We start from the raw sequence: 11,048 nt of genomic DNA, 5'->3' as shown, positions 1-11,048 counted from the left end.
CGCTCAAAGTATTTGGTCATAGGACCTGGTGCACGAAAAAACTTTTCGGTTATCGAGTCACACACCACGGATACCTTTTAACGTCTTGACCAGGACAAGACTCTAATCTATTTTCATAATTAAACAATAAGAAAATGTTATAAGAAAAACTAAATTTTATTTAAAGTGTGTGACAAAGTATTTAAAATTTGTATTGTTGTTATGGTAATTGAGTGATGGAGCGTATTAAACTTTTATTTGTTTGAAATTAAAAGTTCACGCTCAATTAAACAAATCAATTCTTTTTAATAACTATTGTGTGCTGTTTAGAAAAAGACATAACGAAAGTGTAATTAAAAGAACAGTTGATCAAATACTTTACGTGTTTTGTTAATTTAATCAACCTGTCTTACCATAAGTTGGATTGTTTTCAAAGGTTTATTATAAGACCAATATAAAGCTCTGTTATACGAAGACGGTTGAACATTTTTTCCTTTTGTATTCTCCATTAACTCTCTGAGCGTTACAAAATCCACCAGTACCATCGTACCAACTAGCAACATAATGCACCTCAACACATCTACCATCTACATTATCGTGAGGAGCATCAAAGGTACTTTATCCTACATTGTTCGAAATATCCAAAGCATCTCTTAATGGATAAATTTGTCTTATTATTAAAAAAAAGAATATACACACTTTTTTAGTGGTTAGCTATTTTTTTGTAAAGATTTTAGAAATAACATTTTTTATATTTTAGTAGAATGATAATTTTTTCTGCAATACAAAGTTTTAACTGTTTTTTTTTATTTATAATTTATGTTTTTACGTGAAGCCTTTCAAAAATTATGTAAAGTTTTTTTTATAAAACTCAAAGCTAATGATCTAAAGTTAGCAGGTTTATAACAAATTTGCAATCAATTTACTATAAACCTCCATTTCCAGAGTAAGATCCTTCTTTGTATGAAAGTCTGTAGTTATCTTCTGAACCAGCTACACTAAAATTCCTAAAGAAAACTATCATTTAGTGTTTTAAATTCGACTTAATAAACATTAATGTACAATTTTTTAAGTTTCAAAACAGAGCTAACGGTAGTTTGTATAGTTTTTATATAATTCATAATCATATTTACTTGTACTCTACGTATCTACTTTCATCACTGAACCAAGTATATTCCACTCTTAAATCATTTACCGAGTTTTTGGTCAGCTTATTCAGGTAGTTAAGGCCTGTAAATTAAAAAAAACTATTTCAAAGACAATTGTAACATTTCTGAAGGTTCTTTTTGTATAAACAAACTTACCCAACCAAAATTCGCCGTTAATGTTTAGTTATTATGAAGGTGGGCAATTTACGTAAGTTGAAGCATAGAATAGTTACAGATTATTAAAACATTTTAATATTACTTCTATTAAATCACAAACTGCAAGATTATATAAAGTTTTATTGGAAATACATTTTAAAAGCAATAAAAAAAGAAGTTACATCAATATTTTTAACATTGTTTTTCTAAATTAGCACAAAGGTAGTTTTTTATGTCTCAATCTGCAGTTTTTTCTTTATCTATACTTTTAAAAACATTTTAGTTTTAAGTAGATTTTCAAAAACACTACATGTATATTTGTGTTCAAATCAACAAAAATAATATAATAAAGTAATATTAGTATATTTGACACACATATGCTAAGTCAATTTGTAAAATCTTAGTTGTTAACTAGTTCAAAGACGGACTCTTAAATAGTTGTTGGTGCATTTATAGAAAATTAGCTTTAAAACAATGTTTAATAGTTTTGATTTACTGATTTTTTTTTTACGAAAAATTTAAATATTTGGATGATAAAAAATTTTGTATAATAGCTCGTAAGAAACTTTATAAGCATGTGGTGTACGACTCGAAAATCGAAAGGTTTCTTTGTACACCAGGTCCTTAGACCAAACTTTTTGAGTGCAAACAATTTATAATAAAAAATACTATATCTACTTAAACAAACAAGTTTAAGCAAAACAAATTATGTTCAAAACAAATCCTTATCATTGATTGATTAATCCATTTTGTATTGTTTTAAAACTTAAAAAACACTTACTAATTTAATAGAACTTACTTTAGACATCATTAACTTTGTATTTAGATACTTTATTAAAAAAAAGTAGTATTTAGAAATCTATACTAAGTTAACGTTTGATGTATACTATTTGCTTTTGTTATTACTGCACACAATTTTTTATTCTTATTTATTGTATTACAGAGCTCGGCAGCCTTTTATTAGAAAATTTTCCTAGAAAAGCTTCCTCGCTTTATAGAAATAAAGTCTTCCACCTGCCGCAGTTATTTCAGATGACTTGTAATCAACATAAAGTACTATTTTTAACCGAAATGTTATAAAATAACCAATAATAGAACATCAGTAAAAAAATATTATAAATTTATGGGCCTAATTGTAAGCTTATGCAACATCTTTTTTATCAATCTTTTTAAAAAGGTACATTTTAAGCTGAAAGTTTCTCGCAAGCCGCAACTTTTGCCTTAAAGAGCTGCATTTGGCCTGTTTTCTGTAGTTTGGCGACCCCTGTTGAATTACAACATAGTTTATATCGTTTTTGATTTAAGTGGCCATCATACAAATTATACTATGTTTTTATGATGAGTTTTGATAGCAAAATAATAATTATTTTATAAGCACAAGCTGAAGCCGTTTTGCAAAATAGGATGTAAATTTTACTGTTTATTTATTTTGAACCAGTTAGAAGATTATATTATTAGCTTAATTGGTTTTCTTTTTAAATAACACATCTTTTAAATTCTTTGAACAACTTACTACTAAAATAGATCAATAAGTTTACAACTTGACTTATTTCAAAGTTCTCAGAAGAAACTTTTAGTAACATTTTTTAACTAGAACAAACCGGAGTGGAAAACATTTCAAAAGACTAAACACTGTTTTTACTTTAAGTTAAAACTTAATTTTAGAAACTGATATAACTATACAGTAAATTTACTCGTACGCTTAACTTATGATATTGTTTTTTCAATGATTACTTTTTTTAATCAAGAATCACAGTTTATAGACAGAATCTAAATAGTAAAGTTATTCCTTTTAAGAGGTTTTCAGGTATAAAAAACGATTATACACTATATCTTTATATATAAACTTTACTAGTCGATTTTTTTTTGTTAACTTAATAGCAGACGCTCAAATAAAAACAATATAAAAATACAAAACTTAGTTTAAAATAAAATTAAAATTCTGCCAATTACAGTAATATTTATACACAAACTTAAAAGTGTTGTTAAATTGCCTTAAAATGTTATTCAAACGTGGTATAAGACTCGATAACTGAAAGGTTATTTGGTTCACCAGGTCTTACGACCAAACTTTTTGATCACTTTTTTCATCGGTTAATAAACAATATATATAAGTCTTTGTAATTTTAGCCAAAAAGATTACAAGTAGAAGTAGTAAAACTCAACATCATACCTATCAATTTTGCAAGTGAAGACGATAAAAAAATTAGTCAGAAAAATTTTCAAGCCGAGTAGAAATAACTGACAGCGCCTACTAGCTTCAAAGGTATCCAACGGTTGATTGGTTAATATTGTCTTTCTCGCCACTATCCTGTTTTTTTCTTTACCTAAAACAAAATATTTTTTTTTTTTTTGCCAATCCAACAGTTGATCAATTTAATTAAAAGTAATTTATTTTAAACAAACAGATTTTCTTCTTTAAAAGTAAGTACTACTACACAGAACACAATACTGTTTTTTTTTTAATGTAATTTTATACCTACACGCTTATTTTGTATTGTACGACTTTTATACTAGGTTAAACTATTATAATAAAAAAAAAGAATCCTTTGTTCTGCACTTATAAATTAATGATGTTTGTTAAAAAAATATTTACTTTCAAGCTTTTAAAAAGTATAGACCTGTATATAAAAATCAAAAATTTGTCGTGTTAATGTGAACTGTGAATTGTGATGTGATACCTTGTGTGAGATTTTAAGCTAAAGGGTCCTTTTTCGCTCATTTTAAGTAGTTTACAGAAAATCATTTTTAGTTTTATAAATTTTTTTTTTTGAATTATCTTAAATTTAAAACAGTTATTTGAAAAAAATATCTTAAATGTAAATTTTTTACATCTAAAAACTCCAAGGTCTCCATTTTTATAAGCACACGTTTGAGCAAGTGCATAAAAAAAGTAAATTATAACAAAGTAAAAGCATAGGTTTGGTTTTTACTCTTTATTTAGATGAATTGTACTTTATATCTATCATAAGAAAATTTAGTTATCTAGAAAAATAAATATAAGTTTTATGTAATAATAATACTTAATTTTTTTTATATAGAAATAATTTAGTTACATAGTATGCGTAAATAAAAAAAATGAATATTTTTTTATGGTAAAAAAACATCAGTCTCAAACTCTACCCCTTGCAACGATAAACGTTTTCTGATTTTTTTTTTTTGAAAACTTTGTATATTTTTTTAACCTAAGAAGTGAAGTAAAGTTTAGGAAACCCTGTTCTTATGAAACTAATTTAGTTTATAACTTTTTTATAGCTCTCAAATTATTCTTAAACGTTTTAGTTTGGGGAAGTAACCACTTTCAAAAAAATATTTAATTTTGTTTAGTTGTGAAATTTTCAAGTAAATATCATGTTGATACACTTTCTACTTGTTAACAACATTTATTTACTTTGGTTATTGTTATAACATTGGTGTTTTTTCGTGTAGATAAATTTTTTTAGCCTACTCTCATTTGTAATTCAAAGTTTGCAATAAATTTGAAAAGACATAAGTTTAAGCTTTATGTGTTAAAATACTTTTATTAGGGTTTTAAATCTGTCTGCAAATTTGTAGTTGCTTACACAAATATTTTTCTTTTGCTTATAAGTCTAAATGTATTTAGTTTTATTTTTAAAATGCAACTGTTCTGGCACATAGGTTGCCTGACCCTCAAGTTTTGGGTTGAAATTTTTTTAGCATAAGTAATCACATAAAAACACAACACACAATAAAGAAAGCTCCCTAGCTTTTACCACTGTTGCCCTTTTTATAATTTTATATAAACAACCCGTATGTAAATTGTATGGGACTGTAAAATTAAATCTTCAGTTTGTTGGCTGAAAATTTTCGTACATGTAGCAATCATCACATAAACTTATTCTACAACTTTTAAGACAATTAGAAGAAAGTTTCATGGAGGCTTTTTTAATTTTCTGTACTTTTTATCATTTTTTGAAAAATAAAAAAGTGCTTCCATGTAACTTTCTTCAAATTGTACTACCTATTTAGAAAAGATCTACAATCCACACCTATCAAGTTCTGTACACTTTTATTCAATAAGACTACCAAAAAATCTGCTTAAAAAAAAGGGCAGGTTTAACATTATAAATAATAAATTAAAAAAAAACTTTGATGGTAATCTGATATGACTTTTAAGTAAAGTATATCTTAATTCAGTCTTAAATGATCAAACATAGTAATGGTCTTTAAAGTTATTCTCTCCCATTCTTAGCAATCAACATAATAAATGGACCTTTTTTTGCATATTTATTAACTTAATTAAAAAATATTTTTAGAGAAATTGTTAAGTAATTTTGTTTTTCAATAATTATTTAAAAATAAGTTAAGGCTTTAAACTATCTGGTAATACATATCTTATTGTGTTTGTGCATAAAGTCTCAAAGTTTATACTTGAAAAAATTACTAATATCTTATAACTTTTTTGCTACTTTATATTGTTAAATTATTTTTCAACTAAAAAAATGAATGCACCTTGTTGCTTTATTCAAAAATTTCTATAAATTTCACTAGTTTTACTTCTATTGCCCTAAAACAGCAAACTAATATAAGAGAATTAAATTTATGAAACAAGTAATTGTTATTTAGATAGTCTGAGTGATGTATATGTTTACATTTTTCAATTGATCAGGATGACCATACCTGCAATTTGAATATTTGGAAAAAAAAATAAAAAAATAAATTAAATATCATGTTTTATGAAAAAACCTTGGGAAAACCTGTAATTTTAAACATATTTGTTGTAAAATATTAAAAATGACTAGTTGCAAAATATCTATTACAATAATTTAATTTTTGTATCATTTAAAGTTTTATTTTTACAAAAAACCTTTACAGTAGCATTACAGTATCTTTTTGATATTTTAAAACTAACTTAAAAAGTTGTTTGCACTAATTTAAGTTTATACTAAAAATGCATAAGAAAACTTATACGTTCAACAATCTTAAGAAAAGTTAATAAACCTAGAATAATTTTTTTAAAAACCAATAGCCATCCTCATAGATTTAACCTATCTTGATATCTACAATTATTTTTTCAAAAATCAATTTTTACAGAATAAAAGAAAATGTATTTTATTTTATCAATATTTAGTTTAAGCCTTTTATCATCATACAACTATAGTTACCAATAGATAATTCTGCTGAGCTGTATACTATAAGTAGCTGTTCTTACAAAATTTAATTAATCAAGTAAATCTTTATTGTTTTTTGTTTCTTATTTTAATACTTGTACTAAAACTAAAAAAGTATATTAAAATTAGTGATGTACCGGACTCACTATCCGGGTCCGGGTCCGGCCGGATATTGCCATTTTTGTCTGATATCCGGATCCGGCCGGATTCTAATTTGAAAATAAAGTCCGGATCCGGTTCCGGCCGGACTCTAATTTGAAAAAAAAGTCCGGATCCGGTTCCGGCCGGATTCTAATTTGAAAAAAAAGTCCGGATCCGGGTCCGGCCGGATCCTATCAGAGATCCGGCTGGACCCGGATCTTGTTAGTATAAAAGAGCATACTGAAAAGTATTTTTCAAAAACAAACCCTGTGTAAATTAATAATAGTCATTTTTGTCAGTTAAAATTAAACACCTACCGTGATTGGCTCATTTTGTACACGTGACTAATTCACATTTGTTTACATTTAAACTATGAAATAAACATTTTAGAAATGCAACTCTTTATGTATGTTGTAAAATTGAAAACTTTGGAATGAATACTTGCATTATTTATTGTTTAAATTTGAGCTCAGAGAATATTTAGAGTAAATACGGTTGAATGTGCGAGCTAATGAGAATCATATGACGAAATGTTTCAAACTAAATACTGATGCAACAAAACATCAGAACATGACAGGCAGCTTATATGTAAGCAGTTAGTTAGTTTGGTGTTCAGCTTGAAGCAACAAAATATCTTGAACTTTTTTGTTAATGCTTATTGTAAGTAGTGTTTTGTTTTAAACGTGAATATTTCAACTGGTGATAATTGTTAAAATATTCAAGTCAGGTTAATAGTTTAATAGTTAATTAAAAATTTTACAGTCTCTTGTTTACTAAAAGTTTTATTTATTTTTTAGTTTATTGTTTTAAGTCTTTTTATATAGATTTAAATAGCTTCCAGTTTTTAACGTGTTACCAAAGTAATTAATAGTTTTTTATATGCTAGTATTTCTTGTTGTGTTTTATATAAAATATTCATCACTCAAAACTGTCGTGTCTGATTATAGAAAATAGTCTCAGTTAGAATTTAGAATTTTTTATATGTTAATTAAATAAGGTAGGATTTAGTTATAATGGGTAGTACTAATAAGTTAAGTGTACCACAATCAGTCCACAACTTTACTACAAAATTGTCAACCTTTGCTAGCTGTTCTACTAATTAATAGGTTAAAGTAATTTTTTCAGTTTTTAAAAACCTCATTCTGACTCAGGCTTGTTTATACTCACTCTAGCTAGTTTTGTTGACTTAAACAGTGGCAACACTGCTAGTTTGAAATTTTTTGGGAATTTTAGAAAATCTTGGACTGCCTAAGGCTAGTTTAGTCTTTTATAAAACTCAGGCTAGTTTTCTTTTAAATTTTGAATGAGCTTGAGCTGATCCAGTTTTCAATATTTTGTAATTTTCTAGTGTATTTTGTTCAAGAACTTGATTTCAGATTTTTAATTGTAAATAACACCTAAATTTGTAAACCTTGTGGCTAGCTGTTCTACTTATTATTAGATTAAAGTTTTTTTTTTCAGTTTTTAAAAACCTTATTCTGACTCAGGCTAGTTTATAGTCTAGTGATGTACCGGACTCACTATCCGGGTCCGGCCGGATATTGCCATTTTTGTCTGATATCCGGATCCGGCCGGATTCTAATTTGAAAAAAAAGTCCGGATCCGGTTCCGGCCGGATTCTGATTTGAAAAAAAAGTCCGGATCCGGTTCCGGCCGGACTCTAATTTGAAAAAAAAGTCCGGATCCGGTTCCGGCCGGAGTCTAATTTGAAAAAAAAGTCCGGGTCCGGTACATCACTAATTAAAATGTAAAAATACAGTTTTTATTTTAAAGCGTTTTTAGAAAAAAACATCTGGGTTTAATTTTTTTAAATAAACAAAACTCTAAAGCACACTTAAATTGTAATTAGGGCTTAAGCTATTTATATTGTAAATATTCTATAGCTTGAAAAAAATTTTTAAATGATTTTCAAGAACTTGACAGAAAAGTTGATAAAAGTTTTAAATGAATAAAATACATTTTATGTAGTATGTTATACCAAGTTAAAAAACAGAAAACTCTTAAAAAACAAAAAATGTTGTACTTCAAACTTGAATTTTTTACTACAAAATATTAGAAAAAATATATAAAACTAAGATAAATTTGTCAATAAAACCAATGACCACCCTGATTTAGTGATCAACCTAAATAAAATTATTTAAAAACTTTGATGTGTTTATCTAAAATCAAAGTTGTTAGAGTACAGAAACCTAGTATTCAGGTTTATAAAGTTTTGTTTTAGCTTTTTATGTAAAAATTACTGTTATAGTGTTCTTTAAATTAATAATAAGGTTATCTGAAAATGTATATCTTATATTATCTCATATATATTTGCTAAAACTAAAAGGAAATAAACGAAAATACTGAAGGCTTTCATATAATTTATTAAAAAGAGATCTTCTGCAAATATACAATGTTATTGAATTATTCAGTAAGCACTAGACTGCTCCGAAAAACCATCAGTTCAACATTAGTTCTTCATACATTATGCGACCTGGTTTTTACATTAGGAAGATAAAACCATCAATTCATTTTTGAACTGTACCTATAAACAAATGCTTCAATGCTAATGTAAAGCACGTTTGGTTTGATTGATACAGCAGTACATCCTGACTCTATATCTGAGGACAACACAGGTTGCAGAATGTCACATGGACTGTTGTTAATGGTCCTGCAGTGCAGTCTAGAGCTTATTAATTATAACATAAAAATAAAGAATAAGTTTTCACTAAAACAATGTTCTAGTTATGTCACAAAGGTTTTAACAATATCTGTACTGATATATTTCCCCTTAACTAATAATAAAACAGTTTTTTTTTACTTATTTAACGAAAGCCTTAAGTTTGTTTTCTGTTGAACCTATTCACAAAACAGTTATGTTCCCTAACATTGTTTTTCAAAAGTTTTAATGGTATTGTTTCATTTAATTTTAAGTTACAATAGTTTAATTAATTGTTTAATCAATAAAAAATTTCATATTGCTTAAATCAGGGTTGCAAAAAATCTGGAATCCTGGAAAAACCTAAAATTTAAAATTTTTTTAAAAACCTGGAACTTTGAACAAAAATCACTATAAAACATGATATTTTAAACAATTTTTACATGATAAGTGGAAAAATTTTAATTTGAAAAGAAAAAACTACCATATGAGAAAAAAATTTTTGTAATCATGAAACAAATTTTATTAAAAAACACTTTTAAAGTAGCTTTACAGTATCTTTTCTATGTTATTATACTACTTAGCACAGTTTTTAACTTTAAACTTGGCCTTGAACTTAAAATAGACCCAAAAAAGTACTTTTAAAAACCTTAAAGAAATTCAGAAAACCTGATAGAAATTTCTCAAAAAAATTTGTCAACCCTATATTTGATATTCTTAATAAATCTCAAACTAGTTTTTATGACTTTAATTTATGACTTGTTTAAATATTCTGAAGTTGTTTTTTTAGGTATTTTTACATATTTCATCTTGATAAATAGTATTTAAACCTTTATTATCTTATGAACTCAGAGAGCTTGAGGTAGGCTAATTTTTGCTCATACAGGCTGGCTTTTTTATGTCAAAGAATGACCATTGACCAACCCGGCAAAATATATTTAAATTTCACTTTTTGAAAGTGTGTTAAATACATTTGACAAATTTTGATTAAAATTACACTACTGTGTAAATGTTGCATTTAAAAGTATTTTAAAGTTCTCTATTTTATTTCCTTAATTTATTACATTACTAATTTGAATAAGTTAGTTTCAGTACATGCATAGTTCAAAATATTTAGCAGTTTTAAAAAAATTTAAGATCTAAATTAAAATACATTGACCGCAGTAAAACATACTACACCAATAATTTCAAATATAATATCTAAAGGACATTAAATCTTAAAGATCCTTGTAAGCAAGATAATTTATAAAAAAATAATTAATTTTAAACAAGCACATTGCACAAACAATCATTTTACAACTGATATATGTTTGTATTTATATTTATTTTATGAAACTTAATTTTGTTATATTCAAAAAAAAATTTAGAACTTATGGCCAAATTGTTTTTTTTTAAAGTTATTCATACATGGGAGAACAAGCAAGCTTCATACTCAGAGAAGTCTTCATAAAATATTATCTGTCATTTATAGTTAAGTAACAATATAACATTTTGGTTATCATTGTTCTAAAACAGGGGTTGGCAGGTCAAAAAGGAACATTTTTTTATGTAATTTAAAAAACATATTTAAAAAAATTTTTTGAACAAAAAGAATTTAGGCCATAGTATATCCTTTAATTATAACAATAAATTTTTATTTTGTGTTTTCGAAAATACTAGTATATTAAACTAGTTGAATAAAAATCTTAACGTGGCCCGCGGGCCGCAGTGTGCCCACCCCTGTTCTAGAAGTTCAGGATTTTGTTTTCATAAAATGAGCAAGTTTTTTGACATAGTTGCAATTATGAGTGAATTATCAAAATAATTACCTCTAAATTTTAAAACTTTATTTTACTGATGAAGTTTACCTGTTTA

The sequence above is a fragment of the Thalia democratica genome, chromosome 5 (assembly GCF_965202585.1).
Source record: "Thalia democratica chromosome 5, ktThaDemo2.hap1.1, whole genome shotgun sequence".
Classification (NCBI taxonomy): domain Eukaryota; kingdom Metazoa; phylum Chordata; class Thaliacea; order Salpida; family Salpidae; genus Thalia; species Thalia democratica.
The sequence above is the reverse complement of the archived record's forward strand: the minus strand, read 5'-3'. Positions refer to the sequence as shown.